At 44.8% G+C, this 23,285-nt stretch overlaps 1 protein-coding gene across 1 annotated transcript in view; it reads right to left on the bottom strand.

Moving 5' to 3' along the window:
• The window catches only part of LOC121283261 (intraflagellar transport associated protein), a 95,359-nt gene that overhangs the window by 13,382 nt on the left and 58,692 nt on the right, over nt 1–23,285 (bottom strand). The window lies entirely within an intron of this gene.

Genomic DNA, 23,285 nt, shown 5'->3' with positions numbered 1-23,285 from the left:
CATTCACCATCCTGACTTGGAAATATATCGCCATTCCTTCACTGTCGCTGGGTCAAAATCCTGGGGCTCCGTCCATAACAGGACTGTGGGTGTACCTACACCACATGGACTGCAGCGGTTCAAGAAGGCAGCTCACCACCACCTTCCCAAGGCCAATTAGGGATGGGAAATAAATGTTGGCCCAGCCAATGACACCCACATCCCATAAATGAATAAGAAATGCATTTAGCATGCTTGTGTCAATTTGCCATGTGCGTACCTTTATGCAGGCATAAATTGTGGACAGGAGTGTTGTATACAGTAAACTTATACAGCTCATATGTGAACATCATCAGTCAGTCTTGGGCTCAACCCCAAGGCCTACACAAAAAGGAGATGTTTTCTAATTTTTTTAAATTTAAATGTTTTAAAAATATTTAAGAGAACTTATATCAATAATAAATACTAAATTATGACTTTCTGTCCACCTTCCCATGGTTTTCTTTGAGACCAAAACTTATATTATAATCTTGAAGCAGTCTAATACATTACAGGAAAATGCTAACACCTTGCTGCTAGAAGGTTTAGTCACTCAAACCAGGGCAATTTAAATTTAAAATTTCATTTAAATTTAAAATTAAAATTATATTCCATTTGACCTAAACATATATTATGGTTATGATCTGGAATGTACTGCCTGAAAGGGTGGGGGAGGCAGATTCAAATCATCACTTGCAAAGCACCTGAAGGGAAAAAATGCAGGGCTGTGAGGAAAGGGCCAGGGATTGAATCTAGTTAAACTGCTTTTACAGAAAGCCAGCATGAACTCAATGGGGCAAATGGCCTCCTCCTGTGCTGTAACCATTCTGACTATTCTATTCTAATTATACTGTACCACTTAATTTACCAGAACTGGTGGGCAACTCTGTGCTCTACAGACAGTTGGCAGGTAATAGACTCTGCCTGTAGGAAGCATGCCAGCTTTAGCAAAGGTATAGGTGATTTTTCAACACTAACCCTGAACAAGCAGCCACAGAGGCCAGTTTGTCCAGTTTGATAAAGGAGTGGGATTTTTTAAATAGGCAAGAAACCAATGAAACAGGCCATTTGGCAAGAAGGTTGGAATTCTGGCACTGGGCATCCTTCGTAATTTGCAGTAACAAAATGTTAGCACTTTACTGCATTTTTTTGTTTCATGTTTACAATGCTAATTACTACATTCAATTATTAGAAGAATAGAAAAAACATAACATTTTTCTTGAGTCTCCATAAAGTATTCAAAATGTTATTTCATTTTATAACTACAATACATTCATCATACTGACAAGATGAAGTAATATATTCTGTACGAAACAAAAGAAATGCACACTGCTCACTCTACCGTAAACATGGTTAAAAACTGTTCTATATAGTTAACACAAACAGGAAACATTTGTTGCAAGTAACACAGTCAAGTATGTAAGAGGAATGAAAGTGTCACAAAATCTGAACACAGAAGTAACAGTGTCAAATTCCTGGAGTAAATTATTTAGTTAGGAATGCAATCAATTATTAAAAAATAATTTGTTTTACGAAAAAAGACTATCCTTTTATATGTCAGTCCTATGCAAAACTTAGCTTCATTAAAAGAGGCTATGTAGCACCTATTACTGTCAACTCAAACAGCCAGGCCAGGTTTGTTATCTACCATGGCCCAGGTTTATTTAAAGGAAATCAATGTAGACAGTGTATACAACATTCTCAAACACATTAAGGTTCAGTCCTTCATTTTAATATCGCAACTATTAGGCATTTGAAAAATAATTCAGCCAAATTTTTAAAATTCTGGAAAAATACAATCTTATTACTGTGGTTTCTAGGCAGTCAAATAAGTACATGTCTATTTTTACCTGGATCTAATAAGCTGTTAACAAAATTATAGGAACATACGCATTTGAAATATGATTTTTCTAAGGTTACTCATTCAGGTACTCTAGCACCATTCAGGTACTCTAGCACCATTCGTTAAAACTTGAATTTCATCCCATAGCAACTGGTCTGTAGAGCAAATATTTACCACAAATTCTGCCCTTAGCCTTTAACTATAGTCTGAAAAAAATTCACACAATTGTTTTACAGTTTTGAAATCCAGTTTGTGTGAAACAAACAATAGCCAGGATTTTCCCCTTGGCGATTTGGGGGCGGGGTCCGCTCGCCGAGGGGAAAATGACTCGGGATGACGTTGGGAGGAACCCCCGATGTCATCCCGGTCCATTTAAATCTTCAGGAAGGCGGGCGGACAGTGAAATCAGCTGTCTGCCCGCTGACCTGTCAATGGCCAATTGAGGCCATTGACAGGCTAATTCACCTTGTTAAAGACCTGGCTGTCCAAGCTTAAGGCTGGCGGGCAGGCCCAGAGCCCCAGCAGGCTCCAGATTATTCATGAAACTTCATCCACTGGCAGGATGAAGTTTCATGTCCGTTTTTTAAAAATTTAATAAACTTTATGTGTTTCTTATTAACATATCCCATTTCGTGTGACATCGTCACATGAGGGGAACATGATAATAATTTTAATATTTCTCTATTTTTTGACTTTTCTTACCTGTCAGTAAACTCCCCGAGACAGGACTTTGCCTCAGGGAGCAGTGCGCGCATGCATGAAAGATCGCACTTTGACAGCTGAGAAATCCCTCAACCCCACCCCCCCCACCCCCGCACAGGGTGTGCATAGCGCTTCCCATCGGGCAGGCTGCTGGGTGGGCCTTAATTGGCCCGCCCGCTCAAAATGGCAGCCAGCCCCGTTTCGGCGGCGGAGTTCGGCTGCCCGCCCACCACCGAGCCGGTGGGACCCGCCCGCCAACCAAGGGCAAAATTCTGCCCAATATCTTTTGTATACTTAATTGGTCCAAATACAGGAGAGGCAGTAAATCTCAAAATCAGAAAATCAATATAATTACAAAGTCTTTAAAAAGCACCACCATTAAAGGAATGTTATCTTTTGTAGAAAAATTGAAGTTTACAGGAAAGGAAGAGGTCATTTGGCCATCATATTTGTGCTGGTTCTTGCTAGATCAGTCCAAATCTAATCCCAATGCCCTTCATCCTCCTCTACCTCAAATGTTATGTCTACTCTTCCCTTAAAATATAAAAAGGTCTCTGCCACAACTAACACCCTATTGCAAAGCATTCCAAGTTTGACTAACTCTCCACATAAATACATTTTTTTTCTCTCCTAGTGACCACTTTAAAATGATCATTTCATTCTGACTCCCCAACTACAGAAAGTAATATTTCCCATTCAAAACCCTTTCTAATTTTTAAGACATCTATTATGTCTCCTGCTGGCCTTTTCTGCATCAGTGGAACTGACGCCAATGTCTCAAGTCTCTCAAAGTTGTCTGGGAGCTCTCTGTTTAATGTGTTCCTCGATATTATTTTTTAAGCGATTAATGTTTTTTTTAATAAATGATTCTTTGGGCACATCTCCCTTATCTGGTCTTCCAGTCAGATATGAAAGGAATGCCAGGCAAAGTTATGGGGCTGTATCTGTACCGAATGCTGCCTAAGGTAGCAGATCAAAAAAAAAGGATGCAAACACATCAGGTTCAGTCAACCACCTTCAAAATGGCAGCCTTGCCAAGCTGCAGCATGATTTAACACTTTAAAAACACACGATCTACCTTTCTGTAACAGAGTAACAAATCCCCACTTAGGTGATTTTTTAATACATCGGCTAACAGCCACTGCTGGTACATGTATGTAATTATACAGCCACTGCTAGGTCATGTATGTAATTATAAAGGCCACTGCTGGTACATGTATGTAATTATAACAGCCACTGCTGGGACATGTATGTAATTGTAACAGCCACTACTGGTACATGTATGTAATTATAACAACCACTGCTGGTACACATATGTAATTATAACAGCCACTGCTGGTACACATATGTAATTATAACAGCCACTGCTGGTACATGTATGTAAATATAACAGCCACTGCTGGTACATGTATGTAATTATAACAGCCACTGCTGGTACACGTATGTAATTATAACAGCCACTGCTGGTACATGTATATAATTATAACAGCCACTGCTGGTACATGTATGTAAATATAACAGCCACTGCTGGGACATGTATGTAATTATAACAGCCACTGCTGGTACATGTATGTAAATATGACAGCCACTGCTGGTACATGTATGTAAACATAACTGCCACTGCTGGCACATGTATGTAATTATAACAGCCACTGCTGGTACATGTATGTAAATATAACAGCTACTGCTGGTACATGTATGTAAACATAACTGCCACTGCTGGCACATGTATGTAATTATAACAGCCACTGCTGGTACATGTATGTAAATATAACAGCCACTGCTGGTACATGTATGTAAACATAACAGCCACTGCTGGTACATGTATGTAATTATAACAGCCACTGCTGGTACATGTATTTAATTATAACAGCCACTGCTGGTACATGTATGTAAATATAACAGCCACTGCTGGTACATGTATGTAATTATAACAGCCACTGCTGGTACACGTATGTAATTATAACAGCCACTGCTGGTACATGTATATAATTATAACAGCCACTGCTGGTACATGTATGTAAATATAACAGCCACTGCTGGTACATGTATGTAAACATAACAGCCACTGCTGGTACATGTATGTAATTATAACAGCCACTGCTGGTACATGTATTTAATTATAACAGCCACTGCTGGTACATGTATGTAAATATAACAGCCACTGCTGGGACATGTATGTAATTATAACAGCCACTGCTGGTACATGTATATAATTATAACAGCCACTGCTGGTACATGTATGTAAATATAACAGCCACTGCTGGTACATGTATGTAAACATAACAGCCACTGCTGGTACATGTATGTAATTATAACAGCCACTGCTGGTACATGTATGTAAATATAACAGCCACTGCTGGTACATGTATGTAAACATAACTGCCACTGCTGGCACATGTATGTAATTATAACAGCCACTGCTGGTACATGTATGTAAATATAACAGCCACTGCTGGTACATGTATGTAAACATAACTGCCACTGCTGGCACATGTATGTAATTATAACAGCCACTGTTGGTACATGTATGTAAATATAACAGCCACTGCTGGAACATGTATGTAATTATAACAGCCACTGCTGCTGCATGTACATTGAAATGATCATACTAATGCCTATGGCTGCTCGCAAATTGACTGTTGTGTTTCCGATGTTACAACAGCCACACTTGAAAACATTATTATTGGCTGTATTCTCTTTGGGACATCCTGAAGTCATGAAAGGCACTATGTGCATGTAAGTCTGCCTTTCTTTTTCTTTGCTGTCAGGGATGGAGAGAGGAGAAAGAGGGGAAGAATAGTTCAGGTCAACCTGTGACTGCTAGTCAATAATTAGCTCCAGGAGCTGGTGATGTACCATTCAATAAAATTGCAAAAATATCAGTGACCCATACAAACTGGTCAACAAACGATTACTTTTTTTATTCATTCACAGGATGTGGACATCACTGGTGAAGGTACTCCCATAGTACTGTTAGGGAGGGTGTTCCAGGATTTTGACCAAGCAACAATGAAGGAACATCGATATACTGCCATCTCAGGATGGTATATAATTTGGAGGTAATGGTATTCCCATAGGCCTGCTTCCCTTGTCCTTTCAGGTAGAGGTCACAGTTCTGAGAGGTGCTACAAAGAAGCATTGGCCAGTTGCTGCAGTTTTGGATCTTGAACCACTGAACTGGCAGCGAAGGAAGCAAAGGTTTAAAGTGTTGAGTGGGATACATATCAAGGCTGCTTTGTCCTGGTGTTGTTGAGCCTCTTAAATGCTGTTGGAGCTGCAGTCAGCAGGCAAGTGGAGAGTATTCCATCACCTTCCTGACTTGTGCCTTGTGGACAGTGGAAAGAATTTGGGACGGGGGATAGTCACTCACTGCAGAACACCCAGATTCTAATCTACTCTTGTAGCCCCAGTATTTATGTGGCTGGTCCAGTTCAGATTCTGGTCAATGGATTAATTAGTGACCTCATAGTAAAAGATCCTCTAGACAAGAGTGATCATAACATGACAGGATTTCATATTCAATTTGAGGGTGAGAAATGGGGGTCTAAAATTGCATGTTAAAATTAAATAAAGATAACTACAAAGGTATGAAGACAGAATTGGTAAAAGTGGGATCGGAAAAGAGATTAAAAGGTAAGACGGTGGAGAAGCAGTGGCAGTTATTTGAGATATTTCATAACTCTCAACAAAGATACGAGAAGAAAGATATATGAGAAAGATTCTATGAGAAGGATGCTCTATTCATGGCTAACGAGGGAAGTTAAGGATGGCATCAAATTGAAAGAAAAGGCGTACAATGCTGCAAAGATTAGTGGTAGGCCTAAAGATTGGGAAAATTTTAGAAACCAGCAAAGGATGACTAAAGAATAAAATAAAGAGAACAAAATTAGATAATGAGAGAAAACTAGCAAGAATATAAACACAGACAGTGAAAGCTTCTACAAATATATAAAAGGGAAAAGAGTAGCTAAAGTGACCTGTTGGTCACTCTCCACTTGCCTGGTGACTGCAGCTCCAACAGCATTTAAGAGGCTCAACAACACCAGGACAAAGCAGCCTTGATATGTATCCCATTCAACACTTTAAACCTTTACTTCCTTCGCTGCCAGTTCACTGTGGTTCAAGATCCAAAACTGCAGCAACTGGCCAATGCTTCTTTGTAGCACCTCTCAGAACTGTGATCTCTACCTGAAAGGACAAGGGAAGCAGGCCTATGGGAATACCATTACCTCCAAATTACCTCATCCTTAGAGGGTGAGACTGAGGAATTAATAATGGCAAACAAGGAAATGGCAGAGACTTTGAACAAGTATTTTGTATCTGTCTTCACAGTAGAAGATACAAGGAGCATCCCAAAAATAGTAGAAAATCAAGTGACAAATGGGAGGGAGGAACTTGAAACTATCATGATCACTAGAGGAAAAGTACTGGGAAAACTAATGGGACTAAAGGCTGACAAGTCCCCTGGACCTGAAGGCCTGCATCCTAAGTCTAAATGAAAGGGGCTGCAGAACTTGTGAATGCATTGGTTGTAATCTTTGAAAAATTCCTCAATTCTGGAAAGGTCACAACAATTGGAAAACTGCAAATGTAACACCTCTGTTACAGACTTGATTTTCTAGACAGGTTTATCGTAAGAAACAGTGAACTTTAAACAGGGCTTCAGCCTCAGTTACATGCTTGCATCAAGATCCACAACTAGACACAAACTCCACCCCTAAGGTTCTCCACACTTACGGCTGATTTGTTCACACTGTCATGTGATACCACATAGTACAATAAGTCTTAAAGCCACAGTCACTACATTCCTTAAGGTTGCAGTTACTACAGTCCTCCTCTAAATTTTTTTTACAATGTAAATTTACAAGAATAAGTACATTCATGACATTACAATTATATAGACAGATCATGAAATTATAAGTTCAGCCTCTCAGGTGGTTTCCTGATCCAGGTGGAAGGTTGTGGCTCCACGACTTTAGAATCTCTTACTGAATCTTCATTATCTGGAACCGCAGCAACATCAGGTACCTCCTTAAGCCCAGGCAGTTCAGTGTTATCCACTCTGACAGAGATATCAGGTATGTCTATCCTTGGTTTATCAATCACAACAGGGGCCACAGGTTCTACAATGGTTACAGGTGGAACATTGGTTTGTTGGGGGATCTCCCTTCTTCTCCAATGATCCATATGGTTTTGGACGATCCAGCCCTCAACTTCTATGTGGAACGACGATGGTCCGATCACAAAACTATTACACCAGGTAACCAACTCGATCCACCAGCGAAGTTCCATACAAATACTGTTTCACCGACAGTAAATTCTCGCTCTCAACTATGCAAATCATGAGTCACTTTTCTCATTCTCTTGACTGCTCTCTACATCCCCTTCCAAATTGGGAAGTACCAGGCTTAATCTCATTCAAAGGCAGTGCTTCATAAGTAATTATGAAGGTGTTGAATCTGTAGTAGTGTGCGAGGTCGTTCTACAGTGAAACAGGAAACGTGATAGTTTAGTCTCCAATGTTCCTCACGATAATTCTTTTCATTCCAACTTTAAGTTTGTACTGTTCTCTCAGCCAATCCATTAGATGATGGATGATAGGGTGTTGTCTTTACGTGTTTGATGCCATTTAGGCTCACAAATCTTTTAAATTCCGCACTAGTAAATGCAGTACCATGGTCTTTTCTGAACCATCTTTTCTTCTGTCTACCAAGAGTTTAGTCTCGTCCTTCATTTTGACTTCACAGTCAACCAGACTTTTTTCAGACGAACTCTCAAGTTGGTTCAGTTCAGGGGTTGGGCTACCTGTGGTTTCATCACCCACTTACATTTTGGAAAGTTCCACGACTTTTCCTTCTAATGCCTCTTTTGTTTCACTCAGCTGACTCTTCAACTCTTCTGTCTCCTTCTTGTATCTTTTAGCTTCTTCCCGGAACCTTGAACATTGCTGCGTCTTCTCTGCCAACTGGTTCTTCAGTTTGTTCAGAGTGACGTTAAATTCATTCTGCTTCTCTCCGCATTTTCCAGAGGTGAGGTGAGAGTGACTGCCCTTGACATCAAGGCAGCATTTGACCAAGTGTGGCATCAAGGAGCCCTAGCAAAACTAGACTCAATGGAAATCGGGGGGAAACTCTCCACTGGTTGGATCATACCTAGCACAAAGGAAGATGGTTATGGTTGTTGGAGGTCAGTCGTCTCAGCTACAGGACATCACTGCAGGAGTTCCTCAGGGTAGTGTCCAAGGCCCAACCATCTTCAGCTCCTTCATCAATTCCCTTCCTTCCATCATAAGGTCAGAAGTGGGGATGTTCGCTGATGATTGCACAATGTTCAGCTCCATTTGCAACTCCTCAGATACTGAAGCAGTCCATGTCCAAATACAGCAAGACCTGGGCAATATCCAAGCTTGGGCTGACAAATGGCAAGTAACATTCGCAACACACAAGTGCCAGGCAATGACCATCTACAAGAGAGAATCCAACCATCGCCCCTTGATGTTCAATGGCATTAACATTGCTGAATCCTCCACTATCAACATTCTGGAGGTTACTACTAACCAGAAACTGAACTGGACTAGCCATACAAATACTGTGCCTAAAAGAGCAAGTCAGAGGCTAGGAATCCTGCAGTGAGTAACTCACCTCCTGACTCCCCAAAGCCTGTCCACCATCTACAAGGCACAATTCAGGAGTGTGATGGAATACTCCCCACTTGCCTTGATGAGTACAACTCCTACAACACTCAAGAAGCTGGACACCGACCAGGGCAAAGCAGCTCATTTGATTGGCACCACATCCACAAACATTCACTCCCTCCACCATTGATGCACAGTGTGTACCATCTACAAGATGCACTGCAGGAATTCACCAAGGCTCCTTAGACAGCCCCTTCCAAACCCACAACCACTACCATCTAGAAGGACAAGGGCAGCAGATAGATGGGAACATCAGCACATGGCGGTTCCTCTCCAAGCCACTCACCATCCTGATTTGGAAATATATCGCCGTTCCTTCACTGTCGCTGGGTCAAAATCCTGGAACTCCCTCCCTAACAGCACTGTGGGTGTACCTACACCACATGGACTGCAGCGGTTCAAGAAGGCAGCTCAACACCACCTTCTCAAGGGCAACTAGGGATGGCAATAAATGCTGGTCTAGCCAGCGAAGCCCACATCCCGTGAATGCATAAAGAAAATTTAATAATGCATTTACGGGAAACACGCTGGATCACTGGCAGGCAGGCTCGGATTTACCTGCCACGCCGTGACCTCATTGCTTCCTCACTTCAGACGCCATATTTAAAGCACACCAAAGCACATGCCTATTTCATGTCTTCAGACCAGGACTGCTTCAGGCGACAGATGGCCCTGAAAACAAAGGACGGCAGCCCCCAAATGTAGTGATGCCTCTCTGGGATACCTGCTGGATGCAGTGGATGACTGCACGATGTCCTCTACCCCCCGCTCTGGCCACAGGGGATCCGGCAGAGTCACCAATCCGGCCTGGGAGGCAGTGGCAGTGGTGGTCAGTGCCATCGGAGCACAGAGGAGGTCAGCCAGCCAGTGCAGGAAGAGGGTGAATGTTCTCATCTATTCCACCAGGGTTAAGTCAACTACCTCATCACTCTCAACTCACACATTCACAAACCCATCACACATCCACAGGGATCTCACACCTTCAGGGGAGGCACCACTAACACACACACCCTCACATCTCCATCCGAGTCATATCGTCTGGACCACGCATCCTCATTCCTGCCCATGCCTCCGCTCACCACACAGTATATTCCACACTGTGCCATGTGTCCTGCTCACTCTTTCTCCATCTATTTTCATGCAGGAGGAGCTGGCTTACAACAGCAGGGAGAGATCCCAGACCAGGGGTGGAGTGGCCCACATTAAGCCCCTCACTCACTTTGAGGAGTGTGCCATCGCGCTGACTAGTGAGGACTGTGCCTGTGCCTGTGGTGACAGTGAGGTTGGCAGTTAGGACCCTGCACCACCTCATCCCTCTCTCAACACAACTGTGAGTGTCTCTCTCTCTCCTGTTTTTGACTCTGCTGCCATGCACTTATTATCTCTACTTTGGTTCACAGGGAGCTCTGCCAAGTGACTGACACCCTCAGCCAGCCAGTCCCTCAGCTCCATCCACATCGTCCCCTCCAGCCAAGAGGACACCTCCTCCATTGAAGAGCTGGAAATAAACAATCTGGAAGACCCGTCACAGCGCTTACCCACACCCTGCACCAGCATAGGGATACACACCTCGGTGGGACCTAGTCCTAGAGCAGGCTCGGGTTCACAATCTGCTGGTCACCACACGGACAGGTGTCCGCAGCAGGGAGAGGCAGGTTCAGCCGAGCTCCCCAGCACTCGGAGGACTGTTGGGAAAGAGGCATCTGTGAGGCCCGAGTCAGATGATGATCTCTGGAATTGGGCTTCCCACTCATCGTAGAGAGTCAGCAGAAGAAAGGGGAACATCATGCAGAGCTGTTGGAAGCCCTCAACAGAGTAGTAGGAAAGTCGAAGGAGTGCGTCCGCCTGCTCTCTGATGAACTGGTGTCCACTGTGTGCGCATGGAGGTCTCCATAAGAAGGAGTGTGGATGCCATGAACACCCTGGTACAGCAGAAGGCAGAGATGTGTGCAGGCCTGTACTCAATTGCGGTAGCCATGGGTGCGTTCCTGCAGTAGCAATGTGAAAGGGAAACGGGGCACCTTGACATTCCTCCAGGTGCACCTTCCCCTCAAGGAGTCAGGCCGGAGCCCTCGGGCACCCGAAGGGAGAGGAGCAGTAAATGGACACCCATGGGTCATCCACTCAGGAATCTCAGAGGCTGTCCTCTCCCTCCTAGTTCCTTATGCCGGTGACCCCTTCAACCTCGTATTCTGTCACCGCAGAGGGATCAGCTGACGCACAGGAGGACTGTCAAAGCAAGCCAGGGCCCCCAAGTCCTTAGATCTCTAGAGGACACACGCTAAAGTCATCAGAGGTAACAGGGCCAACCATCACCTAGGCTGTCTCCACCCCTGCTGCAAATGTCAGGGCAGCACTTAGAAGACATGGTAGGCCTAGAAAAGATAAGAATTTCTGACCATAAGTGGTTGCACGGCTGAACACATTTTGTCACTTTATAATCTGAAAATATATTCATTTTCACTGAATGTTGGTTTTCAGCTTCATTTACAAGTTTCTCAACTGCTCCCACTGAACTCCCCCACACTAGCAATAACTCCAGTTTGGGTTCTGCCAGGGTCACTCAGCTTCTGGCCTCATTAAAGCCTTGGTTCAAACACGGACAAAAGAGCTGAAGTCCAGAGGTGAGATATCAGGAAGATATAATAATTTTCATAAGGTTATTGGAATTTATTGTAGAGTAATAGTGGGGTCTGTGTCTATGGGTTTGTGTATGGGGGGGCGGGGGGTTTAATTGAATTACAGCTGATCTGGATGCTTTGATGTATCAGATGGGAAACTGGGTTTGAAATGCTATGTAGGTCTACATGGGTGAAGTTTTATAATGTGAGGTGTAAAGGGAACATTTGCATTTTTAAATAAACCAGACTAGCTTAAATTTAAAAGAGGGGGTGAAATGTTTCACCTAGTAGAAGTTAAGAAACAGTGTGTTTATTTTTCCCAAAGATTACTGGTAAAATTGGTACTATGATAGATTTTTATTATTTGAGAGGTAAAGTCCAAAGACATAGTGAAACAATAGGAATATGCATTCAAAGGGGAAAATGTGTATAAAGGAGAGAAGGCTGTGTGTAAGGGCAAGAATTCTAAGATCTAACAAGTGTGAAAAGCCTCTAGCCTCTGTACCCAAACTGAATTGAAGTTAAAAAAACTCACTTTGAACTCGACTGTTCAGGGTATCTTATTGCTTTGCCTGGGTCTTTTAAAATCTATGTGCTTTTACCATTGCCTTAATGGAGGTGTAACTGGGAGTTAGATTAACTAGGGAAGCTAGGGGTTATCATAGTAGCAATTTATAAACCTATTTATATGCTGAAAAACATTTTTTATTAATTAAGGTTTAATTTAGTTTTGTAAAAGAGCAATGAGAATCAATAGTCTTATTACTATTGAATTCAAAGCCCGCATCTCAAAATAAATACAAATTGCAAATAGTTGTGGCAGTGCTTCAAGTTTCCCTCTGGGAATTGAGGAGCTTTGCATTTACCATCCACCTGCCATAACATGAGGTAAGAGTAACTGTCCTTGACATCACAGCAGCATTTGACTGAGTGTGGCATCAAGGAGCCCCAGCAAAACTAGACTTAATGGAAATCAGGGGGAAAACTGTCTGCTGGTTGGAATCATACCAAGCACAAAGGAAGATGGTTATGTTTGTTGGAGGTCAATCATCTCAGTTCCTGGACATCACTGCAGAAGATCTTCAGGGTAGTGTCCAAGGCCCAACTGTCTTCAGCTCCTTCATCAATTCCCTTCCTTCCATCATAAGGTCAGAAGTGGGGATGTTCGCTGATGATTGCACAATGTTCAGCTCCATTCGCAACTCCTCAGATACTGAAGCAGTCCATGTCCAAATACAGCAAGACCTGGACAATATCCAAGCTTGGGCTGACAAATGGCTAGTAACATTTGCACCACAAAAGTGTCAAGCAATGACCATCTCCAACAAGAGAGAATCTAGCCATCACCCTGTGACATTCAATGGCTTTACCATCACTGGGTCTCCCACTATCAACACCCTGGAGGTTACCATTGACCAGAAACTGCACACAGGAACTGCAGCGGTTCAAGAAGGCAGCTCACCTTCTCAAGAGCAACTAGGGACGGACAATAAATGTTAGCCTAGCTAGCGATGAAAAGATCCCAGAAATTAATATAAAAACACAGGCAGTTTAGCTGCACGCAGCCAGGCCAAGGGTGATTCTGGAAGGAGAAGTGTGTGTGTGGCAGTGCCGTTCAGAACCTTGTGCAAGTACTCTCCCATGCACACGAAACCTTCACCAACAGACTCATCTCGCTGTCCTGAGCATCCCTGCTGGGGTTCGCTTTCAGTTGTCCATCTGAGCTGACCTGCATCTCCGCCCAGCCATTGATCACACTCCCATGCAGCACCCGTACCCGTCCAACACGAGGCTCCGCTCACTTTCAATTTTGACAGCCATGGTGGTCATTAAGTTTCTGATCAGCTCCCTATCCTTTCCCTTCCCCCAGTCACCCATGTCCTTTCCCCCATCTGTTGATCCCCTTGGCAAGACCTTCCACCTCCCCACCATCAACTACCAACCCAAACCCTATTCTTTCCAGGATGTCCAGGTGAATGAGCATGTTATCCACCTTCCTGAGAATCCCACCCCCATCCACATTGACCTCTCTGCCTCCTTCTTCTCCCCACCGCCCCCCATGGTCTGTGTCTGCTTCTGAGTCCCCACCAACGATCCTCGACGTCCCTTCTACCACTACCATCGCACCCTCCTTCTGCACTGTAACAATTCTGTGTTTCTTAAATGGTGAGAGATTGGGAAGCATTGATGTCCAATGAGGGACTTGCTCATAAGTCACTGAAAGCTAAATGCAGGGGCAACAAGCAATTAGGGAGGCAAATGGAACCTTTATTGCAAAGAGATTTGAGTACAGAAGTAAGGAAGTCTTGCTGCAATTGTATAACATCTTGGTGAGCTCACACCTGGAGTACTGTGCAGTTTTGGTCTCATTATCTAAGGAACGATATACTAGCCATAGAGGGAGTGCAATGAATGTTAACCAGGCTAATCCCTGGGATGGCAGGATTGAACAGAGATTGAGGAAATTGGGCCTGTATTCTCTACAGTTTAGAAGAATGAGAGGTGACCTCATTAAAGTACACAAAATTCTTGCAGGGCTCGACAGGGAAATGCAGGAAGGATAGCTCTCATAGAATCACAGAATTGTTACAGTGCACAAGGAGGCCATTCGGCCCATTGTGTCAGCACCTGCTCTCGGAATGAACTTTATGACTCCGTGCCATTCTCCTGCCTTTTCCCCATAACCCTGCACATTGTTTCTATATAAATAATGCCCTCTTCAATGCCTTGATTGTACCTGCCTCCACCACACTTCCAGGCAGTGCATTCCAGGCCCAAACCACTCGCTGTGTGAAAAAGTTTTTTCTCATATCACATTTGCTCCTTTTGCAAATCACTTTAAATCTGTGCCACCTCATTCTCAATCCTTTTACGAGTGGCAACAGTTTCTCTCTATAATCTCTGTCCAGCCCCTTCATGATTTTGAACATCTCTATCAAGTCTCTTCTTAGCCTCCTCCTCTCCAAAGAGTACAGTCCCAACTTCTCCAATCTATCCTCATAACTCAAGTTTCTCATCCCTGGAACCAATCTTGTAAAACTCTTCTGCAAGAGGGTCACAATATGTTCACATCCTTCCTAAAGTTTGGCACCCAAAACTATACACAATGCTCCAGCTGAGTTCTAACTAGTCTCCTATACAAGTTCAGCATAACCTCCTTGCTCTTGTACTCTATACTCCTATGAATAAAGTCTAAGATACTGCATATTTATTAACTGCTCTCTCCACCTGTCCTGCCACCTTTAATGACTTATGCACATATACACCCAGGTCCCTCTGCTCCTGCACACCTTTAGAGTTGTACCCTTTATTTTATATTGTCTCTCCATGTTCTCCCTACAAAAATGAATCACCTCACACTTCTCTGTATTGAACTTCATCTGCCACCTATCTGCCCACTCCACCAACCTGTCTATGTCCTTTTGAAGTTCTACACTGTCCTCCTCACAATTTATAATGCTTCTAAGTTTTGTATCATCTGCAAATTTTGAAATTGTCCCCTATACACCAAGATCTTGATCATCTATATCAGAAAAAGCAAGGGTCCTAATACCGGCCCTTGGGAACTCCACTACAAACCTTCCTCCAGCCAAAAAATATCCATTACCCATTACTCACTGTTTCCTATCCCTCAGCCAATTTTGTATCCGTTTTGCTACTGTCCCTTTTATTCCTGCTTTGATTCCCCTGGATGGGTGGTGTAGGGGGGGCAGTGTAGAACCATAAGACCATAAGACGTAGCAGCAGAAATTAGGCCATTTGGCCCATCGAGTCTGCTCCACCATTCAATCATGGCTGATAACTTTCTCAACCCCATTCTCCTGCCTTCTCCCCGTAACCTTTGATCCCCTTACCAGTCAAGAACCTATCTATCTCAATCTTAAATACACTCAATGACTTGGCCACCACAGCCTTCTGTGGCAATAAATTCCATAGATTCACCACTCTGGCTAAAGAAGTTTCTCCTCATCTCTGTTGTAAAAGGTCTTCCCTTTACTCTGAGGCTATGCCCTCGGATCCAAGTCTCTCCTACTAATGGAAACATCTTCCCCACATCCACTCTATCCAGGCCTTTCAGTATTCTGTAAGTTTCAATCAGATCCTCCCTCATCCTTCTAAACTCCATCGAGTATAGACCCAGAGTCCTCAAACGTTCCTCATACGTTAAGCCTTTCATTCCTGGAATCATTCTCGTGAACCTCCTCTGGACCCTGTCCAGGGCCAGCATGTCCTTCCTGAGATACGGGGCCCAAAATTGAACAAAGAACAAAGAACAAAGAAAAGTTCAGCACAGGAACAGACCCTCCAGCCCTCCAAGCCTGCCCCGATCATATTGCTTGTCAAACTAAAACATTTTGCACTTCCGGGGTCTGTATCCCTCTATTCCCATCCTAATCATGTATTTATCAAGCTGCCTCTTAAACACCACTATCGTACCTGCTTCCACCACCTCCTCTGGCAGCGAATTCCAGACACTCACTACCCTCTGCGTAAAAAACTTGCCCCGCACATCTCTTCTATAGTTTTCTCCTCTCACCTTAAATCTATGTCCCCTAGTAATTGACTCTTACACCCTGGGAAAAAGCTTCTGACTATCTACTCTGTCCATGCCATTCATAACTTCTATCAAGTCGCCCCTCAATCTCCGTCACTCTAGTGAGAACAATCCGAGTTTCTCCAACTTCTCCTCATAGCTAATAACCTCCAAACCAGGCAGCATCCTGGTAAACCTCCTCTGCACCCTCTCCAACGCCTCCATATCCTTCTGGTAATGAGTTAGCAGAATTGCACGCAATATTCCAAGTATGGCCTAACCAAGGTTCTATACAACTGCAGCATGACTTCCCAGCTTTTATACTCAATACCCCTGCCAATGAAGGCAAGCATGTCATATGCCTTCCCGACGACCTTGTCCACCTGCGTTGCCACTTTCAGTAACCTGTGGACCTGTACACCCAGATCCCTCTGCCTGTCAATGCACTTAAGAGTTCTGCCATTTACTGTATAATTCCTGCCTGTATTAGACCTTCCAAAATGCATTACCTTGCATTTGTCCGGATTAAACTCCATCTGCCATTTCTCCGCCCAAGTCTCCAACCAATCTGTATCCTGTTGTATCCTTTGACAATCCTCTTCACTATCTGCAACTCCTTCAACCTTAGTGTCGTCTGCAAACTAATTAGCCCAGTTACATTTTCCTCCAAATCATTTATGTATACGACAAATAGCAAAGGTCCCAGCACTGATCCCTGCGGAACACCACTACTCACAGCTCTCCATTCAGAAAAGCACCCTTCCACTGCTACCCTCTGTCTTCTATGACCAAGCCAATTCTGTATCCATCCTGCCAGCTCACCTCTGATCCCATGCGACTTTACCTTCTGTGTCAGTCTGCCATGAGGGACCTTGTCAAAGGCCTTACTGAAATCCATGTATATAACATCCACTGCCCTTCCATCGTCGATCATCTTTGTCACTTCCTCGAAAAACTCGATCAAGTTAGTGAGACACAACCTCCCCTTCACAAAACCATGCTGCCTCTCATTAATATGCCCATTTGCTTCCGAATTGGTGCAAATCCTGTCACGAAGAATCTTCTCCAATAATTTCCCTATCACTGACGTAAGGCTCACCGGCCTGTAATTTCCTGGATTATCCCTGCTACCATTCTTAAACAATGGAACAACATTGGCCATTCTCCAGTCCTCTGGGACCTCACCCGTAGCCAGTGAGGATACAAAGATTTCTGTCAAAGCCCCAGCAATCTCCTCCCTTGCCTCCCTCAGTACTCTGGGGTAGATCCTATCTGGCCCTGGGGACTTATCCACTTTAATATTCTTCAAGACGCCTAACACCTCCTCTAAAGAATAATATTGCTCACAATATTCTAAATGTGGTCTGACCAAAGCCTTATAAAGCCTCAGCAGCACATCCCTGCTTTTATATTCTAGTCCTCTTGAAATAAATGCCAACATTGCATTTGCCTTCCTACCGACTCAACCTGCAAGTTAACCTTAAGAGAATCCTGGACTAGGACTCCCAAGTCCCTTTGCACTCCAGATTTCTGAATTCTCTCCCCATTTAGAAAATAAACTATGCCTCTATTCTTCCTACCAAAGTGCATGACCTCACACTTCCCCACGTTGTATTCCATCTGCCACTTCTTTGCCCATTCTCCTAACCTGTCTAAGTCCTTCTGCAGCCTCCCCGCCTCCTCAATACTGCCTGTCCCTCCACCTATCTTTGTATCATCTGCAAACTTAGCCAGGATGCCCTCAGTTCCTTCATATAGATCATTAATGTATAAAGTGAAAAGTTGTGGTCCCAACACTGACCCCTGCGGAATTCCACTAGTCACTGGCCGCCATCCTGAGAAGGACCCCCTTATCCCCACTCTCTGCCTCCTGCCAGACAGCCAATCTTCTATCCATGCTAGTACCTTGCCTCTAACATCATGGGCTCTTATCTTACTGAGCAGCCTCCTGTGCGGCACCTTGTCAAAGGCCTTCTGGAAGTCCAAGTAGATAACATCCATTGGCTCTCCTTTGTCTAACCTACTTGTTACCTCCTCAAAGAATTCTAACAGATTTGTCAGGCATGACCTCCCCTTGATGAAACCATGCTGACTTTGCCCTATTTTACCATGCACTTCCAAGTATTCTGAAATCTCATCCTTAATAATGGCCCCTAAAATCTTACCAACAACCGAGGTCAGGCTAATCAGCCTATAATTTCCCGTCTTTTGCCTCACTCCCTTCTTAAACAGGGGGGGTTATATTAGCGATTTTCCAGTCCTCTGGGACCCTCCCTGACTCCAGTGATTCCTGAAAGATCACCACTAATGCCTCCACTATCTCTTCAGCTATCTCCTTCAGAACTCTGGGATGTAATCCATCTGGTCCAGGTGATTTATCCACATTCAGACCTTTCAGTTTTCCTAGCAACTTCTCCTTGGTAATAGCCACCATACTCACCTCTGCCCGACTCTCTTGAATTTTGGGAATGTTACTCGACACAAATTACCTATTCAGTTCCTCCGCCATTTCTTCATTCCCCATTATTACTTCTCCAGCGTCATTTTCCAGCAGCCCAATGTCCACTTTTGCCTCTCTCTTATGCTCTATATACCAAAAAAAACTCTTGCAATCTTCTTTTATATTACTGGCTAGTTTACCCTCATATTTAATCTTCTCCCTCCTTATTTCTTTTTTAGTTGTCCTCTGTTGGTCTTTGTAGACTTCCCAATCCCCTGGTTTCCCACTGCTCTTCGCTGCATTGTATGCTTTCTCTTTAGCTTTTATGCTGTCCCTGACTTCCCTGGTCAGCCAAGGTTGCCTCGTCCTCCCTTTAGTATGCTTCTTCTTCCTAGGGATGAATTTTTGCTGTGTCTCCCAAATTACTCCCAGAAACTCCTGCCATTGCTGTTCCACTGTCTTTCCTGCTAGGCTCATCTCCCAGTCAATTCTGGCCAGCTCCTCCCTCATGCCTCTGTAGTGCCTTTATTCAACTGTAATACCATTACATCTGATTCCAGCTTTTTCCTCTCAAATTACAGGGTAAATTCTATCATCTTATGGTCACTTCCTCCTAAGGATTCCTTCATCTTAAGCTCCCTTATCAAATCTGCCTCATTACACATCACTAAATCTAGAATTGCCTGTTCCCTAGTGGGCTCCACCACAAGCTGCTCCAAAAAGCCATCTCATAGACATTCCACAAATTCCTTTTCTTGGGATCCACTACCGACCTGATTTTCCCAGTCTACCCGCATATTGAAATCCCCCAGGATCACTGTAACCTTGCCTTTCTTACACGCCTTTCTATCTCCTGGTGTATCTTGTGCCCCACAATCCTGACTACTGTTCGGAGGCCTGTACATAACTCCCATTATGTTTTTTTTACCTTTGCGGTTCCTCAACTCTAACCACACAGATTCTACATCAGCTGAACCTATGTTATTTCTTGCTATCGATTTAATTTCATTTCTTACTAACAAAGCAACCCCACCCCCTCTGCCAACCTGCTGTCTTTTCGATAGGATGTATATCCTTGGATATTTAGCTCCCAGTCCTGATCCCCTTGCAGCCATGTCTCCGTGATGCCCACCACATCATACCTGCCAATTTCAATCTGTGCCACAAGCTCATTTACCTTATTTCGTATACTGCGTGCATTCAGATACAACACCTTCAGTCCTGTACTTCCCGTCCCCCTTCTCACTGTCATCCCTTTATCTGATGTGCTTGCAGTTAGATTCCTAGCCCTTTCCAAACACTCTGTCCTATTTTGTGTTCTGGAGACTTTAATAGCCTCTCCTGGGCTCTCCTTTCTTTTCAGTTTTTTCATAATTTTCCATGAAGTTGAATCCACGCCCCCCGCCCCCCCCCCACCACCACCCCCCCACCGGCCACACGCTAACCTGCTGCTTTGTTTCCCATTAGTAATACTTCTTGGAGTTTTACCCTTCCCTTCCCCCATCCACTTTCTAGTTTAAAGTCCTGTTGACCACCCTATTTACCCTTTTCGCTAGAACATTGGTCCCAGATCGGTTCAGGTGGAGACCGTCCCAATGGTACAGATCCCTCCTGTTCCAATACTGATGCCAGTGCCCCATGAAATGGAACCCCTCTTTCCTGCACCACTCCTTTAGCCACGTGTTTAGTTCCCTTATTCTCACGTCCCTATGCCAATTTGCACGTGGCTCGGGTAGTAATCCAGAGATTATAACCCTTGAGGACCTGTTCTTTAATTTAGTTCCTAGTTCCTGATAATCCCCAAACAGGTCCTCTTTCCTAGTCTTACCTATGTTATTTGTCCCGACGTGGACCACAACAACTGGATCCTCCCCTTCCCTCTCCAATATCCTTTCAAGCCGGTCAGAGATGTCCCTCAGCCTGGCACCGGGCAGACAACATACCATGTGGGACTCTCGATCCTGCTTACAAAGGAAGCTATCAATTCCCCTAATTATATAATCCCCTACAACTACCACTTGTCTTTTTGCTCCCCCCTCTTGAATGGCCTCCTGTGCCACGGTGCTGTGGTCAGCTGGTTCATCCTCCCTACAGCCCTGTTCCTCATCCACACAGGGAGCAAGTACCTCGTACCTGTTGGACAAGGTCAAGAGCTGAGGCTCCTCTGTTCCTGAACACAGGATCCCTCTACCTGACTCACTTGCAGTCACATCCTGCTGACCCTGACCACTGACCAAATTTGAGGTACTTAATCTACCGGGTGTGACCACTTTCTGAAACAAAGCGTCCAGGTAACTCTCCTCCTCCTGGATGTGCCGCAGCATCCGGAGCTCGGACTCCAGCTCATCAATTCTGAGCCGGAGTTCCTCCAGCAACCAACACTTGCTACAGATGTGGTCACTGCGGCTCACAATGGGATCTGCCAGCTCCCACATCATACAGCTACAGCACATCAGCTGCCCAGCCATCTCGACTTAGTTAATTCATTTATTAATTAGCTTTGCAGTGTTTTTTTTCAAATTTGGTACAGATTTCCTACCAACCAATCAGGTCACAGCTTTCCTGTGAAGTCACTTTTTCGCTTTTACCCTGTGTCTCCGCTCTCCTCACACTCTTTTGTCCTGTGTCTCCGCTCTCCTTGCGCTCTTTTACCCTGTGTCTCCGCTCTCCTCACACTCTTTTGTCCTGTGTCTCCGCTCTCCTCGCGCTCTTTTATCCTGTGTCTCCGCTCTCCTCACGCTCTTTTATCCTGTGTCTCCGCTCTCCTCATGCTCTTTGATCCTGTGTCTCCGCTCTCCTCGTGCTCTTTTATCCTGTGTCTCCGCCGCTCTCATGCTCTTTTATCCTGTGTCTCCGCTGCTCTCCTCATGCTCTTTTATCCTGTGTCTCCGCTCTCCTTGCACTCTTTTATCCTGTGTCTCCATTGTTCTCCTCATGCTCTTTTATCCTGTGTCTCCGCTCCCCTCGCGCTCTTTTATCCTGTGTCTCCGCCGCTCTCCTCGTGCTCATTTATCCTGTGTCTCTGCTCTCCTCGTGCTCATTTACGCTGTGTCTCCGCTCTCCTGGTGCTCTTTGATCCTGTGGTCTCTGCTCTCCTCACACTCTTTTATCCTGTATCTCCGCTCTCCTCGTGCTCTTTGATCCTGTGGTCTCCGCTCTCCTCACACTCTTTTTCCCTTTGTCTCCGCTCCCCTCGCGCTCTTTTATCCTGTGTCCCCGCTCTCCTCGTGCTCATTTATCCTGTGTCTCCACTCTCCTCGTGCTCTTTTATGCTGTGTCTCCGCCGCTCTCCTCATGCTTTTTTATCCTGTGTCTCCGCTCTCCTCGTGCTCTTTGATCCTGTGTCTCCACTCTCCTCACACTCTCTTATCCTGTGTCTCTGCTCTCCTTGCACTCTTTTATCCTGTGTCTCCGCTCCTCCCACTCTTTTATCCTGTGTCTCCACTCTCCTCGTGCTCTTTTATCCTGTGTCTCCGCTCTCCTCACACTCTTTTATCCTGTGTCTCCGCTCTCCTCCTGCTCTTTTATCCTGTGTCTCCGCTTTCCTCACACTCTTTTATCCTGTGTCTCCTCTCTCCTCACACTCTTTTATCCTGTGTCTCCGGTCTCCTCATGTTCTTTTATCCTGTGTCTCTGCTCTCCTTGTGCTCTTTTATCCTGTGTCTCCGCTCTCCTCACACTCTTTTATCCTGTGTCACCGCTCTCCTCGCGCTCTTTTATCCTGTGTCTCCGCCGCACTCCTCGTGCTCATTTATCCTGTGTCTCCGCTCTACTCGTGCTCATTTACGCTGTGTCTCAGCTCTCCTTGTGCTCTTTTATCCTGTGTCTCCGCTGCTCTCCTCGCACTCTTTTATCCTGTGTCTCTGCTCTCCTCGTGCTCTTTTATCCTGTGTCTCCGCTCTCCTCGTGCTCTTTTATCCTGTGTCTCTGCTCTCCTCGTGCTCTTTGATCCTGTGTCTCCGCTCTCCTCGCACTCTTTTATCCTGTGTCTCTGCCGCACTCCTCGCGCTCTTTTATCCTGTGTCTCCACTCTCCTCGTGCTCTTTTATCCTGTGATTCTGCTCTCCTCGTGCTCTTTTATCCTGTGTCTCTGCTGCTCTCCTCGCGCTCTTTTATCCTGTGTCTCCGCTCTCCTCGTGCTCTTTTATCCTGTGTGTCTGCTCTCCTCGTGCTCTTTAATCCTATGTCTCAGCTCTCCTCGCGTCTTTTATCCTGTGTCTCCGCTCTCCTCGTGCTCTTTTATCCTGTGTCTCCGCCACTCTTCTCGCGCTCTTTTATACTGTGTCTCCGCTGCTCTCGTCGTGCTCTTTTATCCTGTGTCTCTGCTCTCCTCGCGCTCTTTTATCCTGTGTCTCTGCCGCTCTCCTCGCGCTTTTTTATCCTGTGTCTCCGCTCTCCTCGCGCTCTTGTATCCTGTGTCTCCGCTCTTC

Source organism: Carcharodon carcharias, chromosome 10 (assembly GCF_017639515.1).
Source record: "Carcharodon carcharias isolate sCarCar2 chromosome 10, sCarCar2.pri, whole genome shotgun sequence".
NCBI lineage: Eukaryota > Metazoa > Chordata > Chondrichthyes > Lamniformes > Lamnidae > Carcharodon > Carcharodon carcharias.
Note: the sequence above shows the minus strand (reverse complement) of the source record. Positions and strands in the feature narration are given on the sequence as shown.